This window comes from Tamandua tetradactyla, chromosome 8 (assembly GCF_023851605.1).
Source record: "Tamandua tetradactyla isolate mTamTet1 chromosome 8, mTamTet1.pri, whole genome shotgun sequence".
Taxonomy (NCBI): Eukaryota; Metazoa; Chordata; class Mammalia; order Pilosa; family Myrmecophagidae; genus Tamandua; species Tamandua tetradactyla.
Genome location: NC_135334.1, coordinates 121,613,589 through 121,635,634, shown reverse-complemented (window position 1 = coordinate 121,635,634; position 22,046 = coordinate 121,613,589). Strand labels below are relative to the sequence as shown.

Below are 22,046 nucleotides of genomic sequence, written 5' to 3'. Positions count from 1 at the left end.
CACCTACCTTCTGATACTGGCCAAGTTACATAATCTCTCTGTGCCTCAGTTTCCTCACCCATAAGATGAAGATCAGAAATGTAGCTACCTCAAAGGGCCATCGTGAGAATTAAATGACATTTATAGAAAGACCTTGACTGTTGTTCCTACCTATCATGCAGTAAACACCATAAATGTTATTTTTACCGAAGGAATTGAAAGCAGGGACTCAGATACTCGTGCGCCAATGTTCACAGTAGCATTACTCACAATAGCCAAAAGGTGGAAGCGATTCAAGTGCCCATCAACGCATGACTGGATAGACAAAATGTGGGACCCACGTACAACAGAATATTATCCTGCTGTAAAAAGGAATGAGGTTCTGAGACCTGCTATGACTTGAATGATCCCCGAGAACAGCATATTGAGTGAAATAAACCTGACACAGAAAGACAAACTTTGCATGATCACATTCACAGAGGCAGTCAGCAGGTTACAAGTTACTAGGGGAGCTGGGGGTCAGGGGAAGGGGGCAGTGGTCGCTGCTTAGGGGAGCTGGGGGTCAGGGGAAGGGGGTGGTGTCACTGCTTAGGGGAGCTGGGGGTCAGGGAAGGGGGCAGTGGTCGCTGCTTAGGGGAGCTGGGGGTCAGGGGAAGGGGGCAGTGGTCGCTGCTTAGGGGAGCTGGGGGTCAGGGAAGGGGGTGGTGGTCGCTACTTAGGGGAGCTGGGGGTCAGGGAAGCGGGTGGTGTCACTGCTTAGCGGGTTTGAAACAATAAAAAGGTTTGGGTAATGGATGGTAACGGTAGTACAATATTGTGGACATAACTAGTACCCTTAACTAGTACACTCGAATGTGGTTACAATGGGAAATCCTGCGTTTGTATATACATTACCACAAGAAAAAAAAAATTTTAAATAAAGAATTGGCTATCGATATGTAGGTTGATTTCTGGACTTTAATTCTGTTCCGCTGATCTAACTCTCTTTATGCCAGTACCACACTGTTTTGATTTCTGTCACTTTGTGATAGAATTGACATCAGGAAGTATGAGTCTTCCAACCTTATTCTTCTTTTCCAAGATTGTTTTCACTATTCGGGACCCCTTGCAGCTCCATGTAAATTTGAGGATTGGTTTTTCCATTTCTGCCAAAAAAAAAGACTGCTGGAATTTTAATAGGAATCACATTGAATTTGTATTTTGATTTGGGTAATATTGACATAGTAACAACCTTAACTCTTTCAATCCATGAACATGGGATGTCTTGCCATTTATTTAGGTCTTGTTCAATTTCTTTTGGCATTGTTTCGTAAGCTTCAGTATTCAAGTCTTTGGGATCCTTAGTTATATTTATTCCTAGATATTTTATTCTGTTAGATGCCATTGTAAATGGAATTGTTTTCTTAATTTCCTCTTTGGATTATTCATATTACTATACTGAAACACAATAGTTTTTGGGGTGCTGATTCTGTACCCTGCCATTCTGCTGAATACTGAAACACAATAGTTTTTGGGGTGCTGATTCTGTACCCTGCCATTCTGCTGAATTCATTTATTAGCTCTAATAGTTTTCTTATGGATTCCTTTGGGTTTTCTAACATGAGATAGTTTCATCTGCAAGTAAAGATGGTTTTACTTCTTCCTTTCCAATCTGGATACATTTCATTCCTTTTTCTTGTTTAATTGCTCTGGCAAGAACTTCTATCACAGTGGTGAAAATGAGCACCCTTGTCTTGCTCCTGCTGTTAAGGGGAAGTTTTGAGTCTCTCATCATTGAGTATGACAGCAGCTGTGGTTTTTCATGAATGGCCTTTATTGCTCTGAGAAAGTTCTCTCCTATTTCTAATTTTCTAAGTGTTTTATCGGAAAAGGTTCTGGATTTTGGCATACTGGAAGCTCCAAATGTTATTATACAACTGTCTCTTTCACCCTTCAATTCTGTCAACGTTTGCTTCATATATTTTGGTGCTCTGCTGTTAGGTACATATATGATTATAATTGTTAAATCTTCTTGTTGAATTGACACTTTTATCAATATATCATGTCCTTCTTTGCTTCTTGTAGCACTTTTTTCAGAAGTCTATTTTGTCAGGTGAAAACAAGTCTTCAGGAACTTTAAAATCAAGGTCTCCGTGAGAATGATAGAGGGAGGAGGGCTGGGGGCATAAATGAAATCAGAAAGAAAGACAGACGATAAAGTCTGAGATGGTATAATCTAGGAATGCCTGGAGTGTATAATGATAGTAACCAAATGTAAAAATTTTAAAAATGTTGTATGAGGAAGAACAAAGGAATGTCATTACTGCAGGGTGCTGAAAATAGATGGTAATTAATATTTAAAAATTTTAACTTATGTGTGAGACTAAAGCAAAAAAATGTTTATTTGGTACAAAATTTATATTTTGACTAGTGCATTTCCTAAAATAACTTATGTAAACAGCTTAATTGAACACCATAAGTATACGGAACCTTGAGTAGGACATGAGATTTTGTTGGTTTGTCCAGAGTGGTGCCCCAATAAATCCCAGAGTGATTTGAAAAGTGAATTAAAAAGTATTTGCAAAGTCCCCTTCAGGGAATGGTGAGAAAGGGGGAAAATTCAACTTCCCCAAGTTGAATTCTTGATATTCTCACAAGCAGTGTGGCAATCAAAGCTATAGGCTGAGCCCCCAGTCTTGAGGTTTGTTCATATGAAACTTAACCCCACAAAGGATAGGTCAAGCCTACTTAAAATTAGGCCTAAGAGTCACCCCCAAGAGAACCTCTTTTGTTGCTCAGATGTGGCCTCTCTCTCCAGCCAACACAACAAGCAAACTCGCCACCCTACCCCTGTCTACGTGGGACATGACTCCCAGGGGTGTGGACCTTCCTGGCAACGTGGGACAGAAATCTTAGAATGAGCTGAGACCGAGCATCAAGGGATTGAGAAAACCTTCTCAAACAAAAGGGGGAAGAGTGAAATGAGACAAAATAAAGTTTCAATGGCTGAGCGATTCCAAACAGAGTCGAGAGGTTATCCTGGAGGTTATTCTTACGCATTAAATAGATATCACCTTGTTGTTCAAGATGTAATGGAGAGGCTGGAGGGAACTGCCTAAAAATGTAGAGCTGTGTTCCATAGCCATGTTTCTTGATATGATTGTATAATGATATAGCTTTCACAATGTGACTGTGTGATTGTGAAAATCTTGTGTCTGATGCTCCTTTTATCTACCTTGTCAACAGACGAGTAGAACATATGGAATAAAGATGAATAATAGGGGGAACAAATGTTAAAATAAATCTAGATTGAAATGCTGGTGATTGGTGAGGGGGAGGGGTGGGAGTATGGAATGTATGAATTTTTTTCTGTTTTTGTTTTATTTCTTTTCTTGAATAGAAGCAAATATTCCATGAAATGATCATGATGATGAATATGCAACTCTGTGATGATATTGTGAATTATTGATTATATATGTAGAACAGAATGGTCAAAAGTTAGAATGTTTGTGTTTGTTTGGTGTTTTTTGGTATTAAAAAAATGTTTTAAATTAATAATAAAAAAAAAAATCAAGGTCTCCCCTGGGCTTGTTTTTCCTGCAGGCTCCAGGGGAGAATTTGCTCCTCACCTTTCCCAGCTTCTAGAGCTGTGGGCATTCGTTGGCTCCTGAACACACTGCTCCAATCTCTGTGCCCGTTGCCACCTTGCCTCCTTCCTCTACCTCTGTTTGACACTCCTGCCTCCCTTTTATAAGGACCCTAAATTATAACATTTGGGTCCCCCATAATCCAAGATAATCCCCCCATCTTGAGACCATCAGTCACTTCTATGAAGTTCCTTTTGCCATATAAGGGACTCCAGGGAGGCAGCATTCAGCCCACCACACTCAGGAAGAGATGGACAGCCAGCCCAGGATTAGCAGAAGTGGGAAGCTGATGCCATCCCTAGGTGAAGGGGCAAGGATGGCTGAGAGGCAAATCGCCCCTGCACCCCTCTCTTCTCCTGCCACCGCCTCCCATTGGCTGATGCCTGCCCAGACACAGAGGGCGGGGGCTGCAGTCTGACGGGGGTGCAGGGCCGAGCCGGGCGGGATGGGGTGGGTGGAGAGACGCAACCTCGGCAGCCGCAGACTCGAGGAGGTCTTAGCTATGGCTGCTTGAAGCAGGGCGAGGACCTCTGCCGACTCTGCTCCGGCCTTGTCCTCCAGGAAAGGGCAGACACGCCGGCCCTGGGCACTGAATGGAGCGTCTGCTCTCCCCAAGCCACAAAGTGGGGATTTGAGGCAAGAATTTCTGGGGAAAATCAAAGCAAAGAGACGCAAGTCACTTCAAAGTCTGTTCTCGTAACCAAAGCTTAGAGGAGTTGGGAAGGGGAAAGCAGTGGCGGCTGAGCAGCTCCACAGCGTCCCCAAGAAAGGTCAGCTATGTAAGGAGGCACTTAGAGCAGCAGAGCCGCTCTCATCTCGGCAGAACCTTCACAGGCCCTTGAACAAATTCCCTCCAGCGAGCCAGAGTCTGAGCAGCGGGGGCCGGGAATGCAGGGGCTGGCGTCCTAGTCCCAGCTCTGCTGTGGGCTTGCTGAGTGACCTGGAGCAGGTTTCTCACCAGTTAAGATGGGGGAAGCACTCCAGTGACCTGGGCTGGGGTCTCTAGAAGCAGCACTTGATTCAGGGATTCTTGTTCCGTGATTGCTTGAAGGAGTGCTCTCGGGAGAAACATGCAAGCAGTGAAGGGAGCAGCTGAGGCAGGGGAAGGAGTAAGGCGAGCCATGGTTCAGCTGAAGTCCAATCTCAGCCTGACCCGCAGGAGCTCTGGACATCGAGAAGCACCGAGGGGTTCCAGGGGAGACAAAGGGGCAGGGCTTCCGTGTCCAGGGCAGAACCCCCTCCCCCACTGTGAATGCATCACTTTCCATGGCAAAAGGGGCGGTGCAGGTAGGATTAAGTTAGAGACCTAAAATGGGGAGATTATCCTGGACCTCCAGAGTGTGCCCCACTAACCACAACAGTCACAGAAGAGCCAAGAGGGTCAGACTCAACAGCAGGAGAGGCAGTGATGCACGTAAGAGGAGGAGCCATGTAGGAAGGGGTCACACGCTGGGGACCCAGGCGGCCTCTAGAAGCTGGAAAAGCCAAGGAAATGGATTCTCCCCCAAATCCTCCAGAAGGAGCCAGGCCTGCCAACGCCTTGACTTCAGCCCTCCAATCTCCTCAGCTGTGAGAGAATCCATCCGTGTTGTTTGAAGCCACGGAGCGTGTGGTTCTTTGCTGCGGCAGCACATGGAAACTGATGCAATGGCGAGGCTGGCGTCACACAACCCGCCCGGCTCAGGGGTCCTCTTTCCAGCCTTGGGCTCCAGGAATCGCTGCTCCCATGTAACGAGCCCCCTCTGCTCCGGAGGCCCGTAACCTTCACTGCTCCCCGATCCTCTAGGGTGGGGATCACACTGATGGCGGGGAAGGGAGGGCCGGCGTTGAGTCGGGGCCCACCAGCTGATGTACAACTGGGCCCTGAGACTGGCGCTGTGCCTGCCCCCGCCCCAGCCCCCTGTTCCCAAGGGCGCCTCCTTACCCTCTGCCACGAAGCCCTGCCTCACGTCTGCCTCTGGGCCTCACGGTCTCAGGCAGCCCAGACGGAGCCTTCCGGGTGGAGGGCATTCTCATTTCACAGTTGAGGAAACAGGCTCTGATGAGCCCTTAGAGCACGAGGTGCTAAACCAGGATTTGAACCAGGTGCTGGAGACAGTGCTTTTAACTAGGGGACTCGAGGCCTTCCCCCAGCCCCTTCCCCGCAGCTCTCCCTCTGGCCATGGGAAAGAGGATGAAAATTCACACACGCGGGGGCAGGAACTGCTTGGCTGCTGTCGTGGCTCACTCATAACCTGCCCAAAGACATGGCTAATCCTAGCGCTCAGGCCCCTGGATGGGACCCTTTTTGGAAATAGCGTCTTTGAAAATGTGATCAGAGGAGAGGAGGCCACACTGGCTGAAACTCATGTCCTTATAAGGGGAGGAATCTGAGACACACAGACGCCAGGGGAGAGGCCACGGAGGACAGAGCAGAGACTGGAGTGATGCAGCTACAAGCCAAGGGCACCTCCTCCTTGCTGGAGGAGGCAGGAGGACCTCTGTCCGTCCTCTGAGAGCTGGGCCCTTGGTCCCACCGCCCACGTGTCCTGCACTGGGGCCTTCCAGCCTCCAGAAGCACATGAGAATAAATTTCCGCCTTTTCGCGCCTCCCAGCCGTGGGTCCTTTGTGGGGCCTCGTGCTGGTGCTGCGGGAGTGGGCTCCCTCGGGCCCTTCCCCATCTCACCTCCCAGCCCCAGCCTGGGTCCTGGGGTGGGTCAGGTGTTGGGGGGCCTGGAAGGCTGCCATGCACTGAGATGCGGGTGCTGCCCCAAACCCCACAGACTTCACATTGATTCCTGGTTTCAATTCTGGCCAGCAACTTAACCTCCCTGCTCCTTCGCTCTGCCTGTGAGAAGGAGAGTGACACGCACCTCCCATGGTGGGGCCAGCATGGGAAAGTGGCCGGGACAGTCCCTGCTCGGTCTCTTCTCAGTGCCTTCACTTGTGGGGCAGGACTAGTGACGTCACTTGTGCTGAGTGACGGTGAAGGAGGACAGAGGCCGCATCGCGAGGGGCTCCTGGCCGGGTAAGGCCTCCCGGGGCAGACTCTGCTGCATCTTCATCCTACATTGCCACTTCCTGGCTGGGCGACCTCGGGTTAGTCACACGACCTCTCTGTGCCTCCCTTTCCTCTGGTCTGTGAGGACGGCGTGAGTCCACACAAGGCCCCTGGAGGGCGAGGCCACCGCTGCTTGGGCGCATAGCACGTGCTCAGGAAACAGCGGCCCCTCTGTTAGCCGTTTTCAGGCCCCCATGGGGAGAAAGGTCACCTGCACACACCTCACGCCCCCCTCTGCCCTTTGGCTTGGCCCCCCAACCCGAGGCCCCAGCTGGCTGCTTGCTGTGTCAGACCCGTGGGAAGGAGTTGGCTTTGTGAGGAGAAGCGTCCATATCCCCTCCACTCTCCTGGGGCCCTTCCTTGCTTCCAGCCCTCACCCATCCTGTCCCCACCTGCCGCCAGCTAACCGGGCACCGACCCACGACAGAGCTGGGCCGGCCCGGCACAGGTACCCTCTCCTGCTTGAGGGTCTGGAGGCCCCAGACTTGCTCCCTCTGAGAGGCTGCCAGCTGCCTTTTCCCCAAACAACAATCCTCAAAAGAACAATCTGCCATTCCTCCTTCTGTGACCAGGTGTGTTTGCCCAGGAAGAGAAAAGCCACTTCCCGTCTTGGTCGCAGAGGCCTCGTGTCCCAGGGCTGCCGAGGCCCGTGCGTGCACTGCCCGACTTCATCTGCAGAAGCTCCGTGTCAGGCTCTGGGGGCTGGGACTCAAGGGCCGAGCAGCCAGCTTTCTCCCGGGTCCGGAGTGTTTTCGCAGTGGCTCAGTCTCCTCCATCCCACGGCGATGTGTCTCCTCTGGTTCTCCCTCCAAGTCCAGTCCCCCTGCGTCTAATGACACCAGTCACAGCAGACTGAAGCCCCCTCTTCCGTTTGGCCTCACCTAACTGATATCATCTTCAGAGGCCCCGTGCTAGATGCCTCATCCCACTGGAGCACGCCGTTCACGTCCCCACTCTCTTCATGCTGAAAGCAGCTGCCTCACCGCCTCTGGCTTTTCTTTTTCTGGACTGCACAGGCCTGTACTGTTTTCCGGAGCTCAAGTGGCCGGGACAGACAGAGCTGCCCAGAGCGGGCCCAACCGCCGCCAAGAGCAGCGAGACTGGCCTCGCCCCCCGCTCGCCAGCCCGAAGCCCTCCTCTCCTCTGCTGCGCCAGGTGCTCCGGCGGGCACTGCGCCAGCCTCGGGGGAATGGATTTTTCCATAAGCCAATCTCATTTCGGCAAAACAGAAACCAGGCAGGAGGGTATTTGGGTCTGAGCTAAACCGCCTCCCTTGTTAAATGAAACCAACCTAGAAAACAAAGAGTAAGAATCTGCCAACCCACCCCACACGGAGCGCGGCCAAGCTGGGGTTGCTCAGGTTGGTTCCGACAGAAGTGAAGAATCCTGCCTCTAGGCTGCACCTGGGGCCTCAGGGATGGGCTAGACCTGGGGCTCGAGGATGGGCTGCACCTGGGGATCGGGGATGGGCCACGCCTGGGACTCGGGGATGGGCCCCACCTGGCGCTCAGGGATGGACCGCACCTGGGACTCGGGGATGGTGCTGACATGTTCCCCTCATCAGAGAAAGCCACCGGGAATGTCTAGCAGGACAGACCACTGAAGGGGCTGCTGAACGTTGGCTTCTGAGGCACTTGCCACGGGACACCCAGCGCCCCAGGTTACCCGGGACACTGGGGAAGTTTTGCTGGCGATTTGCAGGGCTGCGGCTGAGGGGCCGCACATATGCCGGGGGTCTTGTTTCCCTGCACAGTCTCTTCTTCCCAGTTCCGCCAGCCCCTGCTCTGCATCTGTGCACTGGGCGGGGCCTTCTTTCTCTCTCTTTCTTCTTCCTTGAAGCAGCCACCAGCCTCAGTTGCATCAATCTTCTCTCTCTTAGCTCCTACCACCTGTCCCCGCCCCCTTCTTACCTCCTCCTCTCGGATTTTGTGTCCTCTTCCTAATGTAGCACCCCTTAGTGTCAGCTTTTGTCACTTGAGTGTCCCCTGGTCTCCTCCAGCCCCCATAGCCCTCCCCCCCCCCCCCCACAGCCAAGAAACCCAGCTGGGCCTGCTCCCTGAAGGGAATCCTAATGACCACATTTCCCCTCAATCCTGTTGCAAATTAAAAGCAGCTCAGCTTTATCAAGGGAGGAAATGCTCATGAATGTTTAAGCTCATAGCCAGGCTGCAAAGCCATTTTCTGCTAATGAGATTAAATGAGATAATGCATGTCAAGCAAAGCGCCGTGTCCGGGTGTTGCCCACTGCTGCTGCTCCAGACCGGGCCCTCAGACCCATGCACCTAGTGGGGATGGCCGGCAAAGCGCCCCGGGGGGTGACATGGCAGGGCCAGAGGGACAGGGTCAAGCAGCAGCCTCAGGCACAAGTGCGTAAAGGGGTGCGTGTGTGTCTGTAACACGAGTGGGTTGTGGGAGAACTCACACCATGTCCTACGAGTCTCATCTCTCCCTTGGGTGTCAGCTGCTATGTCCCCCTGCCACCACCATCTGGCTCCAGGAAGGCCCTGTGGCCATCTCTGTCCCTTTTGCTCGGATCCAGCCCCTTTCCCTTTGCTCTCTCCAGCTGAGCAAAGACCAGCTGCCACTTCCAAGATGACTTTGTAGAACGGGCAGGGTGAAAACCTTATCACTTGCATGCAGGCTGAATGCTCCATGGCTATTTCTTAAGGCTGCATTTCCAGTTCCAAGAGACCCCACGCAAGCAGCAAAGACACTTGCTGGCCTCTCATTCTCCATCTGAAGATAACCACAAAGACACTGAGAGCCCATCCAGGGTTCTCAAGTGCTTTCAGATCTCTTTAACGACTGAGGGTGCACCGGGTCCAGGGGCCCCCAGAAGCGGGGGGAGGTGCCGTGCTAGGAATTTTACCTCGCAAACTCATCCATTGCCAGCAAGCTGAGGCCAAGCTTGCCTCTGGCCATGCAACTGGAAATAATTGCCCCATTTCTGGAAAATAGTCTGTGCCAGTTGGAAAGTTGATCTGACATACATGTGGTATCATGGAATCCTCCCAAAGCAGCAGTAAAATGTTTGGTGCTATTATTGTTCCATTTTACAGAAGAAGAAACTGAAGCCCAGAGAAGGTAAGTGATTTGCTCAAGATCTTACAGCCGGTGGGAGGCAGAGCTGGAACCCAGAGCTAGGGAGTGGGTGAGAGAAGCGTCTTTCCATTCTCCCAAAGCATTTTAAGGAAGAAATGACAAGTGCATCAGCTCCTAACTTCTAAGGGCTTTACCCTAGCAAGAGCAGTAAATCCAAGGATTTACAAGAGTGCTAGACCAATCCAGGCAAGAACATCTCTCCAGTGCAGCTGCAGTCACCTTTCTTGAATTCAGCTGGAGCAGACATTTTGGATCCTGGGGTCCTAGTGAGCCCCTGTCAGGCCATGTAGGATGTCCAGACACACCATCTTCATCTTCCTCTACCAGCCCAAGTCCTCCTGCCCGGGCCCATCCCCACCGCTACCCGAGTTCCCTGGCCATAGGACTGTACCCCTCAGTGGTCCTGGGTTCCCAAGGACCTTATCCTTTCTTGCCCTCCAGCTGTTTCCCCCACTGTCCTCTCTTGCTGCCCCAGTGGGATGGACTGGCAGGTGGGTGCAGTGCAGTTTATGCTTTCATTACCTACTTTTTTTTCATTTGCAGTGAGTATTATTTACATAACATTTATTTAAAGCCAGGCACTGTTCTAAGCACTTTTATTCTTAACTAAATCCTCAGGACAACCCTATGAGGGAGGCACCGTTACTACATTATTTTAGGACAACTCTGAGGCACGGAAAGGTTAGGTAACATGTTCACGGGCACAGAGCTAGCAAGAGGTAGGCGCAAGATTCAAACCCAGGCAGGTGGGGAATGCAAAGTGGTGCAGCCACTGTGGAAAATGGTTTGGTGCGTCTTCAGAAAGGTAAGTATAGAACGACTGTAGGGCCTGACACTTCCAGGTGGATCCTACAAAAAAGTGAAAGCAGGGACTCAAGCAGGTCTTTGCACATCAGTGTTCACAGGGGTGTTATTCATGATAGTGAAAAGATGGGAGCACCCAAAGAGTCCATCAACAGTTGAGTGGATAAACAAATGGGGTCTAGCCATTCAATGGAATGTTATTCATCTGCAAAAAGGAGCAAAGCGCTGGTACATGCTACAACATGGGTGGCCTTTGAAGGGACCATGTCAGTGAGATAAGCCAAACACAAATGGACAAACACTGTATGACCTCAGTGTTATAAAAGTATTAGAATATGCACATTTATAGAGTCAGAAATTACAGCATGGGTTAGCAGGGGTGGAGGTGAGGAATGGGGAGCTAACGCTTAAATTGGCCCAGTGCTTCTGTTTGGGGGGAGAGAAAAGTTTTCGTCGTGGAGGTGGTGACGGCGGCACAACGCTGCAAACGCAATGAATACCACTGAGCTGTATGCTTGGACATGGTTAAAATGGGAAATTTTAGGTTGTACATGTATCAGAATAACACCTTCTAAAAGCTCAGAGAACTTTACAACATAAAGAATGCGCTCTAATGTAAACTATGGGCTGTAATTAATATAATTATAACAACATTGTTTTGTCGATTGTAAACAAAAGTATCACACTTACGGAAAACGTTAATAGGGAAAACTGCGTGTATGTGCGCCGGTGTGTGTGGGGGGGAATATGTGGGAACTCTATACTTTCCCTATGATTTTTCTGTAAACCAGCAACTGCTCTAACAAAAAAAACATTAAGAATATGTTCAACTGCCAAAGTCTTCTTAAATGACAAACTTCAGTTTTGTGAATAAAAAGGTCACAGGCATTTTTGGTTGCACTAAAACTTGAACAATATTTCCAGGGGAGCGATTGACAATAAATGTACTTAAAATGATAAGAAAAACTGTCAGGCAGGCTGGCTCCAGATTGCAGGCTCTTCACTTCTTTCTCTATCCTTAGATGATGGCTGTGAAGCATTTTAACATAAAATTCTGCAAAGGGGAGATGCTTACTTAGTAAATGGTAGCTGCCGTCACTGTGACTTCGGGGAAGTCATTTTACGTCTGTGGATTTCAGTTTTTCATTCCCAACACAGGGCTTGTCTAAGAATCTGCATATTCTAATAATTCTCACACAGGCTTGCAGTGAGGCTTTACTAGGACAGTGGGCGGGAGCCCGGCACAGCAGTGGTCCTAGGTGGCTCTCCTCCCTAGGTGGGGCCGGCGGAGGAGGTCGGGGCTGACACGAGGCATTCGCTGAGCTGGCAGGAGCTAGGTGCAGAAACACCACCTGCCCCGAGGCCCCAGGTGCTGGCACAGGTGACACAGCAGGTGTGCAGATCACAGGTACAGGCCCATGGGGTGGGAGGGGCGCCTGGGGTCCAGGCAGGACAGGGGACAGTCAGCCTCAGGGCTGTGAGCTCATTGGGCCGTTTAATCTTCATGCCAGCCCTGGGGAAAGAAGTCTCGTCCAGGGGAGATAACTCGCTCCAGGGCACGCACCCAGAAAGGGCAGCAATGGGCTCTGCATCCGGGACCCCTGGTAATTTCTCCCTCCCCAGGCTGCAGGAAGGGTCTGGACAAGGTCAAAGTCCAGGTCAGGAATGACTATTTTCTCGGGGGGCCCAGCAGGCGGGAGACCGGAAGCCCTCCTGAACATATGGCCAGCCAAGGCCCCTGTGGAAGCTGGGGCACGGGGGTGCCTAGGACGGGCAGGCACCGGGGCTGACCCAGCAGCGGGGGTGGCGGGCTGCTGCCCTGAGTCAGGCTGGAGCCTGGGAGGGCACAAAGGGGGGCAGGGCCTGGCCTAGGAGCCCCCCCAGGATCCAGAGAAGGGCAGAGGCTCTTCCCTGCTGCCTCTGCCCAGAGCACTTACCCAGGCCCAGGTCTCAGAGCAACCCCCTTGGGGGCCACCGCTGGGGCGGGGGGCGGGGCATGACACCAGCGCTTTCCAGGGAGGTTCTCTGCCATCCTCAGAGACACTTCTGGGACCCCAACTGTGCCTGGGGGAAACCGAGCTCCTCACTTTAAGCCAGAGGGGGGCTGACTGGGTCCATGGGGGAGCCGTTATCCTCAGGAGGCAGACCGTGTTTTCTGGAGAGATGCTCCACAGTGTTTCCATTTCCCTGGTGGCAGTGGGGATCAGGGACCTGTGACGGGGACCGGGGTGGCGGGCCCGCCCGAGTCCCGTGGCCCCCAGACTGAGGTCACCGCAGTAAGGGCTGACCTCGGCGTTGCCATGGGGACGCTCAGGATTCCGCTGCCGCAGCAACTTCCCCCCGCCGTGGGGAGTGGCAGGAAGGCTGTGGGGAGCATGACAAGCTGCCTGCGTCGTGCCCCCCTCCTGGCTGCTGGGGCTGCTCCCACCTAGACATACGCTGTTGGGTCTTGGTGAGTGGCGCGGGCCAGGGGCCTCACATGGAGCCTCCTGGCTCCTTTCCTGAGAACTCACAGGCGCCTCCTTTGCTTCCCTCCCTGGGTCTGGCTGGGATGCTGATTGTTGTGCTCCCAATGGACCCAGCGACATCCCCAGCAACCTGGTCTCCATAGCAACCAACTGTGACATCACAAGGAACCTAGGACCCTTAGCAGGAGTGGAGGAAGCAGGAATTCATGTCTAGGGCAAAGAAAGAGCTCCCACTTCACCCTCCTGAGTTGCCTCATGTGATGGGGCAGTGGGTGTAGAAGTGCCGAGAAAGTGAGGGCCCCCTTGGAAATGCCAGGTTTGTTCAGGGAGTTGCAAACCACCACTTCTCTGGAGATGTGAGCCGGGCCTAAACGAAATCTCCCTCTCCCCCACTCCTCCTCCCCTCTCTTGCTATCCCTTAAACATTAGATTTGAATTTCCTCCCCTGTAAACCGGGAATCATAGGAGCCACTCTTTACTGAGTGTTCATTAGGTGCCAGGCACAGTCTTAAGTACTTTACGTGGATTATCTCATTTACCTCCCAGCAACCCGATAAAGTAGGCAGCTCTGCAAACGGATTTGGGTGCAGCCAGCCTGGCTCAGGAACTACTATGGAACTGCCCCTGGCTGCTCCTGCGCCCCCGCCTCCCCACCGCGCCGCTTCCTGCGCTGTGTGCCAGCAGTGCCTCGCCCTGTGGGAGCACTGGGGGCATTTCGTTTTCCCCCCTGGGGCTTCAGTGGGGCTCTAATGCGCGCACGTGCACCTCCTAAGGGCACAAGGAGGGGCGTGGACATCCACTGGGGCTACCATCAGCCACTGGGGTGTGGGGACTGCTGGGTAAATGGCTCCACCGGTCCATCCCCAGGCCGGCAAGGTCCTTTCTCTGCACCCCTCAGAAGTGGCCTGTTGGACCGTGCCCCATGATGCTGACTGCTTCCTCGCATTCTTGGCTCTTGCTGGTCCTTCAGTTCTGCTTCCAGGGAACATCTCCAAACAAGTGCTGTGTACACATGTCCCAGCCCAGGGTTCTGCTTTGGGAACCTAAGCTAAGGCAGTTGGCACCCAAGCAGCCCAGGAGCCACTCCAGCGTGTGCATGCTCTGGGACTTGACTCACACGTGAGATGCAAGGAGGACCCCACCGCAGTGGTATGTGGAAGGTGGCCACCTCTGGCACACGGAGCAGTGCAATTGCTGAGACCCACCTGGGTAGGGATGAGGCACAAGTAGAAGGCGAAGTGTGGGGTTATTGGATTCACGTAGGGGTCATAGTAATTATAAGGATTGTGGAGTTGGCTCCTTCCATTAATGGCTTTAGATAATGACTTGAGAAAAAAAAACATCAGTCTCAGATCAATCAACTGCCAACTTGGGTCATGATGTGATGGCCAAAATCCTCCATGTTGCTATTTAAACATGCCTCTTCCTCTACAGCTTATGGGTACACTCTGTACTGCAAATCAGGCTCCGGACTTAATTGCAGGCATGGTAGAACTGCAAAACCATTGTTCTATGCCAATTCAGGCCCTTAATAGGGAGAGGGTGGGACCCTGGGATCTGAGATGGAGACACTTGGGTAGATGATTCTGAGAATCTTCCTCTGAACCTTTGAGCAGGCATTAGCAGCCCCTGCCTTTTGCTAGAGGAGAGCATTGTCTCTCTGTTTGCAAGATAATGCTTGCAATCATCAATATCCATCTGGCCTCCCCTCATTACCTCCAGACCAATAACTGAGATCCAATCTCAGCAGAACCCAAACAAATTCCAGTCGCTGTTCCACGAGGAAATAGCAAACTCACAGAATGAGCACACTGGCACGATTCAGAGGATCACATGTGGAAGTGGAACTTGAGATGCCAAAAGAGGGACGACAGAATTTAAGGCTGGATGGGGAGCGTCTGCTGATGCTGACACTGTCTAGGGACTCAGGGTTTACTATCCTGAGAAGCACACCTGGTTCTGGTCCTAAAATGCTCCCTGGGAGGCTCCTTAGAGCTTGGATATGACAGTGACCTACAGTACAGAAGATGGATATTACAGAACTGCCTTGGTAGGGAGTCAAGGAAGGAGTCAGAAAACTCAGAGAGGAGAGAATGGTAAATAGATTTATTATTAGTTACCAGCAATAGTACAATAGATTTATTATTAGAGATCAGAAAATCCACCCTTCTGGGGGACCTAGTGAACACCATCTTCATTGGGTCACAGGGGATGTGCTGGAGGGGAGCCCCAGCCTCCTGGAGCTCCATGGGTGCCGCCATGGAACTGGGCTCCTGCATATTGGCGGTGCCGATAGGGTTCCAGCATCGCAGAGGCTACGTAGTAGCAGTCAGCCAAGAGGGACAAAAATAGTCTCCAAAGCCGGAGACACAGCCGGTGGCCTCGGAGCCCCAGGGATCTATGGTGATGATAATGGACTGTGGAGTTGCTAGGGGTGAGTTGGGTGGGAATCTGACTAGGGTGTTAACTTGTCATATAATTAGGGAAAACTGAGAGCTGGTAAACAAAGATGGCTGATGTCAGCTTCCACAATGGAAAAATAAGGCTCTCCACCCGGTTCCCAGATCTAAGCCAGTTTTCAGCCCCGGAGCTCACTGAAGGAGAAGCTGGGTTTTCAGGAAGAATGACTCTGAAGTGCCACCACAAGTATTCATGACAAATATTCCCTAAACATTTCCCCAAAGGTACCAGACTAACTTAATGCTGGGTAAAAAGGTATACTTAAAACTTTTAAGGGCTGTTGGGTATAGGGTCCGAGCTGACACCTATGTCAAGGGATCCAAAATGCCATCATGGCCCCAAGTAGGGTGTGGGCTAAAGAGACGCACCTGAGCCAGATGCTGGTGTCCTGGTCCAGGCCCAGCACACCAAGGGTCTAATGGTCCGTGGACCCACTCTGCGTTCTTTCCCCTTCTCCAAGAGTATGATGGGATGGATGCCCTTAGAAGCTGACCGAACACTCACGTTGCTTCCCTGATCTGTGGAATATTACATTCCATTACAACAGAGCCACGTTGAAGCTCCATGAACTTCCCACCTATTCCTTGAGCCACCTCAGATGGGAACTCAGAAGCAATATCACATCCAGGGCTTAAACTAGGCAGCTGTAGTGATTCCCATTATATTCTCTTTCTCTTCACTGTACACAGCAGATGATAGAGGACAAATGTAAACTCAGCCAAGTGATAATTCCAATCAAAGCTGCTGTACTGGGAATAGTAACAACTTTAGAAAGGTAACAAAGCCACTGACACTTGATATGTGTTTATCGATCTGGGAATACATTCATTTCAAGCATCAGTAAAAAGTTTCAAAGGCAATTTTCTTTGATGTGGAAAGGATAGCAGTACATATTCACTCCCCTTCCCAGGGCTGCATTGACCATCCTTCTGTGTCACAATTTAGTCCACAGGGACCCTGACAGTCTTGGCATTCATGGAATATCACACTGACTCCCTATATTGATGATCATGCTCATTGGAGTTGCTGTGCAGGAAGGTAGGCTCTTCATGCCAGTGAGCCAGAAGGCACAGAAATAATTATTCTATGGGCAGGAAAATCAAGCCTGATTCTTATGAGGAAGTAGGGTCACAGCTATACACTGGGGTAGGGAAACGTGTGTTTAGAACCCAAAGCATTCACCGGGTCATCTCTTGATGCTTCCATGCTGGGTAATAATGGTGAACAGACAATTGCAACAACTATGGCCTGGTAAGAGAACACAACTAATGGAAAGAGCCCAATGGGATCAGAGTCTGGGTTGTTCCACCAGGCAAGCAACCTGGGACCAAGTGAAGTACTGGCTGAGAATACAGAGGTCCTAAAATTGGTGGCGGAGAAGGCCAACTATGATTAGCAATTTTGGTCTTACAATAAGTTTAGGAAAAAAGGGATTGTGGTTTGTTCTAATAATTCTACCACAGTTAGTCTTTTGTGGAGATTGTGTCTGGCCACTGTCTTGGAATGTCCTCAGGTCCTCCTAGCAGATGGAACTAAATGGAGGGTAAGGGTGTGTTCTAGTCTGCTAGCTGCTGGAATGCAATATACCAGAAGCAGAATGGCTTTTAAAATGGGGAATTTAATGAGTTGCTAGTTTACAGTTCTAAGGCTGAGAAAATGTCCCAATTACTACAAGTCTATAGAAATGTCCAATCACAGGCATCCAGGGAAAGATACCTTGATTCAAGAAGGCCGATGAAGTTCAGGCTCTCTCTCTCGAGTGAGAAGGCACATGGCGAACACAGTCAGGGTTCCTCTCTCATCTGGAAGGGCACATGGCAAACACAGCATCATCTGCTAGCTTCCTCTCCTGGCCTCCTGTTTCATGAAGCTCCCAGGGAGGCACCCTCCTTCTTCATCTCCAAAGGTTGCTGGCTTGTGGACTCTCCGCTTCATGGTGCTGCAGCATTCTCTGCTCTCTCCAAATCTCTTTCTCCAAAATGTTTCCTCTTTTATAGGACTCCAGTAAACCAATCAAGACCCACCCAAATGGGTGTGGATATGTTATCACCTAATCTAATTTAGCAACCACACTCGACTAAATCACATCATCCAGGGAGATGATCTGATCACAATTTCAAACATACAGTATTGAATAGGGATTATTCTACCTGTATGAAATGGGATTTTGATTAAAACATGGATTTTCTAGGGGGCATACTTTCTTTCAAACCAGCACAGGGTGGATCTACATCATGCAAAGAGCGGAGGAGACATCTCTTGGGGTGCACCCCACTTCCTCTTGGCTTCACCTCAGATTTCCAGCCTGCAGAGGCAAACAGCTTCAACTCACTTCTCATTGGCAGCATCCCTCCTCAAGCACACATTTCACATCTTTCATTTTTTGCCCCGGAGGTTCTGTGACACCCCAGGGGTGGCGCCTACTGCCCACAGGGTTTGCTCAGGACATGTCTCTGGGCACAAAGTTCAGGGTGTCAATGTCCCCTAAAATAATCCTCAATTGATGGGGATGGAAGCTGCCAATGGATTAATATCACTCCATGCCAATCTTTGTTTGGACAATTCTGAGTCATTCTATCTGCTTCTCAGAAGGACATCAAGTCTCAGTAGCCCAAAGTTATGACCAACTCAACTCACTCCCTCGAAGTGGTTTATCTCCCCTCCTTCTTCTATTCTCCCAGCTTCCTGGAATCACCTCCCAAATAAACTACCTGCAAGTTCTTGCCTTAGGCTTTGCTTTCAGGGGATTCAGGTAAGATATTGCCACTGCCTCTCTAGAAGGATGATATTAGTGCCTGCCTCATAGAGCTGTTATGAGAATGAATTAAGATGGGTAATATGGGTAAAGTACGTGGAATAGGATCTTACAGAGAGTGAACACCCAATAAATGTTCACTGTTATTATGATTCTGATTCATTGCTATTGGGTTTCCTATGAGCTATTCCTAGAATCTAAAGGATTTCACAGGGTCCTTGCCTTCAGTAGGGGAGATTGACAGACACTTTGTCAAGAAAAAAACATGCTATGCTTCTTTGGGAGAATCTGGGAATGTGTTTTGGAGGAGAACAAATCCAAGTTGGGTCCTGAGGATGAGCAGGAGATGGGAAGGTTTAGGGCTATTTGGAGGAGGCATTGCAGGCACAGCGAGGCATCATATACACATGTGGGGAGGCAGGAACAGCCTGGGATGCTCTGAGGCCCACGGGCTTTCAGAGGTGGGTCAGGGCCTGGCCGTCAGGGCCTTGAAGACCCCAGGAAGGCAAGAGGATGTGGACGCACAGCCACGAGCAGGGCAGCATGGAGGATTACACTTTCTCATAGCAAAGCTTACTCAAAGCTACGGAAATCAAAACAGTGTGGTAGACAGGCCAACGGAATAGAATTGAGAGTCCAGAAATAAACTCATGCATCTATGGCCAATTGATATTTGTCAAAGAGGCCAAGTTCATTTGATGGAGAAAGAATAACCTCTTTAACAAATGGTGCTGGGGAAACTGGATTACCATAGCAGAATGACAGACTACTTCACACCCTATACAAAAATGAACTCAAAATGGATCAATGACCTAAACATAAGTGTTAAAAACCACAAAACTCTTAGAAGACAGTATGTGAGAATACTGGCATGACCTCTGATTTGGCAGTGGATTCTTAGACATGACAATAAAAGCAAGAGCAAAAAAAGAAAAAAAACAGATAAATGGGACTTCATCAAAATTAAAAACTTTTCTACATCAAAAGACAATATCAAAAAGGTGAAAAGACAATGTACCAAATGGGAGAAAATGGTTGCAAATAATATGCCCAATAATGGTTCAGTAAGCATAATTTTAAAAGAGCTTTTATAAATCAGTGCAAAAAGACAAAAAATAAAACTATGAAAATGGTCAAAGGACTTGATTAAACATTTTTTCAGAGGAGATATACAAATGCCCAATGAATACATGAAAAAATGCTCAACATTGTTGGCCATTAGGGAATTGCAAATCCAAACGATAACGAAGCATCATTTCACACCCAGTAGATTCTGGCTACTGTTAACAGAAACGAACAAACAAGTATTGGTAAGAATGTGGAGAAATGGGAACCCTCGCACATTGTTGGTGGGAATGCAAAGCGGTGCCATCACCGTGGACAACAGTTTGGCGGTTCCGCAGAAAATCAAGCAGAGACTTACCATATGACCCGGCAATCCCACTTCTAGTAGAGACCCAAAAGAAATAAAAACAGGGACTTGAACAGGTATTTGCAAACCAATGTTCATAGAAACAGTATTTACAGTTGCCAAAAGATGGAAACAACCAAGTGCCCATAAACAAACAGATAGAGAAATGTGGCGCAGACACACATGGAATGCTGTGCAGTAAGGAAGAGGAATGATGAGCAGATACGTGCCATCACATGGATGAAGCTCAGAAACATTATGCTAAGTGAAATTAGCCAGAAAAACAGGACAAATAGTGTATGATTCCACTTATATGAAATTTATACAATAAGCAAATTCATAGAGAAAGTATTCCAGATTCCCAGGGACGGGGGAGGGGTAATGGGGAATCTACACTTAATGAGTTCAGAGTTTCTGTTTGAGGGGATGAAAAGTTTTGGTAATGGATGGTAGTGACAGTACCACAACATTACAAATGAAGTTAATGCTGCTGAATTCTACACTAATAAATGGTTAAAGTGGTGAGTTTTATGTTATATATGTTACCACAATAAAATTAAAAATCAAAATCTGACAGACCCCACAGAGCTCTGCCTTCCTGCTGGGAGCACTGGAATCTGTTCCCATTTAGGGTCCTTTGGCCTTGCTGGGCCCCCGAAGTGGGAGAGGGGGAAGGAAAGAAGGACCCCTCAGCGGACAGTCTTCCAGGCTCTCCCACCTCCTCTGCCTCGGGCCTGCCCTCAGTCCAATCCTCATGGACCCAGAGGGAAACAAATGCAATCGTTGCAGAATGTATTAGGTGCTTATTGAGTCCTGCGCTAAGTGCTTTTCATGAATATCCAGCATCATGTGTTGGGTATTATCTTTACCCTTACTTTTCAGATGAGAAAACTGAGGCTAAGCCATAAGTGTGCTGCCCAAGGTCAAATGGCTTCAAAGTGGCAGATTTCCGAACCCAGATCTGTGTGTCTCCAAAACCCCTGCTCTTTTGACCACTCAGAATGGAGAGACTGTACACAGTTCAGAGGAGCCCAGCTCTGGGGCATTAAAGTCAGCATGCTGTGCCTTCAGACATGGTTGCTCTGACTCCCAAAGCTACCGGGACTAGTCAAGTGTGTTCTTCCCACTCAGAGCATGCTTTAAGATTAGAGCAGATCAGAGTTTGTATCCGGTACTACTGTGACAATAATGCTGCATAATTAACAACCTTGAAAGCTCTGTGGCAAACAGCATGAGGTGTTCCATTGCTCATGCGTCTGTGGGCAAGTTGAATGGCTCATCTGAGGTCTAGGCTGGGCTTGGCTGATGTTGGCTGGGCTCAAGCACCCTTGGTCCCCTGGTGGGCTGGTGGAGATCTGGCTGGTTTAGGATTGCCTCACTTGTGTGTCTGGCAGTTGGGTGGCTGTCAACTGGGGCAACAGAGGTGACTTGGCCATGTGTTGTCATACAGCAGGCTAGCCCAAGTTTGCGCATTTGTCAGCAGTAGGGTTGTGCTGGTTTGAAAGGATGCATGTATCCTAGAAAAGCCATGTTCTAATCAAAATCCATTTCATAAAGGCAGAATAATCCCTATTCAATATGGTATGTTTGAAACTGTAATCAGATCATCTCCCTGGAGATGTGATTTAGTCAAGAGTGGTTGTTGAACTGGATTAGGTGATGACATGTCTCCACCCATTTGGGTGGGTCTTGATTAGTTTCTGGAGTCCTGTAAAAGAGGAAACATTTTGGGGAATGAGAGCAATTCAGAGAGAGCACAGTAAAACAACATAGCCACAAGAAGCAGAGTCCACCAGCCAGCAACCTTTGGAGATGAAGAACAAAAATGTTTCCTGGGGAGCTTCATGAAACAGGAAGCCAGGAGAAGAAGCTAGCAGATGATTCTGTGTTTGCCATATGCCCTTCGAGATGAGTGAGGAGGCCTGACCATGTTCCCCAAGTGCCTTTCCAGACGAGAGAGAAACTGTGACTGTGTTCACATGTGTCTTCTCACTTGAGAGAGAAACCCTGAACTTCATCAGCCTTCTTGAACCAAGGTGTCTTTCCCTGGGTGCCTTAGATTGAACATTTCTATAGACTTGTTTTAATTGGGACATTTTCTCGGCCTTGGAACTGTAAACTAGCATCTGATTAAATTCCCATTTTTAAAAGCCATTCCGTTTCTGGTATATTGCATTCCGGCAGCTAGCAAACTAGAACAAGCGTCCTAATAAAGTAAGTACAAATGACATCTTTTGAGGCCTAGACTCAGAACTGGTGTGAGGTCATTTCCACCACATTCCATTGACAAAAGTAAGTTGTGAGGCCAGTCCAGATTCAAAAGATGAGCAAATGGCCTTCACTTGGTGGGAGGGACGGCGCAGTCACATGGCAAAGGGAATGGATTCAGGGAGGGATTGC

General features: G+C 49.6%; 1 long non-coding RNA gene across 1 annotated transcript; it reads right to left on the bottom strand.

The window, feature by feature from the left end:
- Window positions 1-916: 916 nt before the first annotated feature.
- On the bottom strand, window positions 917-13,148 carry LOC143643780 (uncharacterized). The gene is made up of 2 exons (XR_013156395.1): window positions 12,490-13,148; window positions 917-1,124 (listed from the first exon to the last, which is right to left on the bottom strand). It is a non-coding gene; the product is annotated as an uncharacterized LOC143643780 (long non-coding RNA).
- Between the last annotated feature and the right edge of the window lie 8,898 nt (window positions 13,149-22,046).